Consider the following 3,690-nt stretch of genomic DNA (forward strand, 5'->3'; position numbering starts at 1 on the left):
CTATCTATCTATCTATCTATCTATCTATCTATCTATCTATCTATCTACTTATTTATTTATTTATTTATTTATTTATTTATTTATTTATTTATAGTTTGTTTCTTTGTTTAACCACTTTACAGCCTGACACCAGCCGCTATCTCTGCTCCTCCCAGACTCATCATCACACCTCTTACCCTTTACCCCTCTCCATAGTCTCAGGAGGGGAGGACCCCAAGGAGTGCCAACCAACCCTGGCCTATCAAGTTACAGTAGGTCTTCCCTTGAGGTCTGACATGGAGTGCCAGCTAGGGAAAAGGGACCCAAAGAGATCAAAAGAGTCAGAGAGAGCCTCTAGCCCCATTAGTGGGGGAACCATATGTTGACCAAGCTGCACATCTGCTACATGTGTGTATGGCGTCTAGATCTAGCAAGTGTTTGTTCTTTGGTTGGTGGTTCAGTCTCTTTGTCCCCCCCAATACAACTCAGGTCAGTTTACTCTGTAGAGCTTGGCCAATTTTTTTTTCTTTCCTTCTTTCTTTCTTTCTTTCTTTCTTTCTTCCTTCCTTTCTTTCTTTAGTTATTTAGTTATTTATTTTGGCTGTGGGTCTCTGCATCTGCTTCCATCAGATGCTAGATGAAAACAGTTATGTGGAATCCTGTCTGCAAGTATATCAAACTATCATTAATAGTGACAGGGGCTCTCTCTCCCATGGGATGGGTTTCAAGTTGGGCCAGTCATTGGTTGGCTGTTTCCTCAATCTCTGCTCCATCTTTACTCGTATACTTCTTGTATGCAAGAAAAATTGGGCCGAAGGTTTTATTGGTGGGTTGGATTCCTCTCTCCACTAGAAGCCCCACCTGACTTCAGCCTCCTTAATCTGGCTTGCTAGAAGAGTCAGTTATGGTCACCCCCCATAGACTCCAGGAGCCTCATTTGTCCCAGATGTGCCCCTCTAATGAATCCTGTTTTCTCTCCCAGTCCTCCACCTCCACACCCTGCTCTTCCCACACCTGATTCCCATATTCTTTACCCTCCACGTCCCCTCTCCCACCGAGTTCCCTTCTGCCATCTACTTCAGATGTCTACTTTATTTCCTATTTTGATTGATTTTAGGTATTCCACCTTGGGTCCTCCTTGGCTTCTATGGGTCTTAGGATTCTAGCATGGTTATCGAGGACTTTATGGCTAATATCCACTTATAAGTGATTAACTACCATGTGTCTTTCTGGTTCTGGGTTACCTCATTCAGGATGATTTTTTTTCTAGTTGCATTCATTTGCCTGCAAAGTGCATGATGTCTTTGGTTTTAATAGCTAAGTAATACTCCATTGTGTAAATGTACCACATTTTCTTTATCCATTCTTCCGTTGAGGAACATCTAGGTTGATTCAAGTTTCTGGAAATTACAAATAAAGCTGCTATGAACAAAAGTGAACAAGTGTCCTTTTGGTATGGTAGAGCATCTTTTGGGTATATGCCCAGGAGTGATAAAGCTGGGTCTTGAGGTATAACTATTCCTAATTTTCTGAGAATTTTTTTCTGAGACAGAGCCAGATTGATTTCCACAAGTTTGCACTCCCACCAACAATGGAGGAGTGGTCTCCTTGCTCCACATCATTGCCAACATGTGCTGTCACGTGAGTTTCTATCTTAGCCACTCTGGTATAAGATGGAATGGCAGAATCATTTGATTTCCATTTCCTGGATGACTAAGGTTATTGAACTTTTCTGTAAGTGCTTCTGAATATTGCTCTGTTCATACTTATCTGTACCCCATTTTTCTGTGCCATAGTCTTTTTTTTACTATTAGTTACACTTTATTCATTTTCTATCCCCCCATAAGCCCCTCCCTCCTCCCCTCCATATCCCACCCTCCTTCCCCCTTCTTCATGCATGCCCCTCCCTGAGTCCACTGATAGGGGAGGTCCTTTTCTCCTTCCTTCTGATCTTAGTCTATCAGATCACATCCAGAGTGGCTGCATTGTCCTCTACCGTGGCCTGGTAAGGCTGCTCCCCCCTCAGGGGGAGGTGATCAAAGAGCAGGCCAATCAGATTATGTCAGAGGCAGTCCCTCTTCCCATTACTATGTAACCCACTTGGTCACTGAACTATCATGTGCTACATCTGTGCAGGGGTTCTAGGTTATCTCCATGAATAGTCCTTGGTTGGAGTATGAGTCTCTGGGAAGTTCCCTGTGTTCAAATTTTCTGGTTCTGTTGCTCTCCTTGTGTGGTTCCCATCCTCTCCAGCTCTTACTATTTCCCACTTCTTACATAAGATTCCATGCACTCTGCCCAACAGTTGGCCATAAGTCTCAGCGTCTGCCACAGTCTTTATTGGGTTTTTGATGGTTAGTGTTCAATTTTTTTTTATTTCTTTGTATTTTTTAATATTAGACTTCTGTTGGATACAGGGTTGGTGAAGATCACTTCTCATTTTGTAGGCTGCCATTTTGTTCTATTCACAGTCTCTTTTACCTTGCAGAAGCATTTTAGTTTCATGAGGTCCCATTTATTAAGTGTTGATCTTAAAGCCTGAGCTGCTGATATTCTATTCAGAAAGTTGTCTCCTGTACCAAAGAATTCAAGATGATTTCCCTCTTTCTCTTTTATTAGATTTAGTGTATATGGTTTTAGGTTGAGGTCTTTGATCCACTTGGATCTGACTTTTGTACAAAGTGGTAAAAATAGGACTACTTGCATTCTTCTACATGCAGACATCCACTTACCATTTCTACATTTGTTAAAGATGTTTTCTTTTTTTCCATTGTATGGTTTTGACTTTTTGTCAGAGGTCAGGTGTCCTAAGGAGTGTGGATGTATTTCTGGGTTAATACCTTGTTTCCGTATTATTATTGCTGTGTATTACAGCTTGAAATCCATGATGGTGGGACCTCCAACAGTTTAATTTTATAGTACAGATTTTTTTAGGCATTTTTTTTTAATTTTTCAATCTGAAGTTGAAGATTGCTTCTTCAGGTTCTTTAAATAATTGTGCTGAAATTATGATGGGAATTACATTGAATCTGCAGATTGCTTTTGGTAAGATGGCCATTTTTTACTATGTTAATCCTACTGATCCACGAGCATGAGAGATCTTTCAATTTTCTGATATCTTCTTTAATTTCTTTCATGAAAGACTTGAAGCTGGTGTCACACAAGTCTTCACATCCTTGGTTAGAGATAAACCAAGATTTTATATTATTTGTGGCTGTTGGTAAAGGGTCTTGTTAGGGGGTATGTAAACTATCATATTAACTGTGAACAGTGATACTTTGACTTCTTCCTTAGCAATTTCATCCATTTGATTTCCTTTAGTTGTCTTATTGTTCTTGCTATAATGTCAAGTATTATGTTGAATAGATACAGAGAGTGTGTGCAGCCTTGTCTTGTCCCTGATTTTAATGGTATTGTCTTAAGTTTCTCTCCATTTAATTTGATGTTGGCTACTGGCTTTTGTATATTGCCTTTATTATGTTTAGGTGTGTAAATTGTATCTGTGATCTCTCCAAGACTTTTAACATGAAGGTGTGCTGAATTTTGTCAAAGGCTTTTTCGGCATCAAATGAGATGACATTGTTTTTCTTTCAGCTTGTTATATATATATATATATATATATATATATATATATATATATATATCACAACATATAGTTTGTTAATATATATATATCCATCAACACTATATATATATATATATATATATATT

The sequence above is a fragment of the Psammomys obesus genome, unplaced genomic scaffold, assembly GCF_907164565.1.
Source record: "Psammomys obesus unplaced genomic scaffold, mPsaObe1.curated_primary_1811, whole genome shotgun sequence".
NCBI classification, from domain to species: Eukaryota; Metazoa; Chordata; class Mammalia; order Rodentia; family Muridae; genus Psammomys; species Psammomys obesus.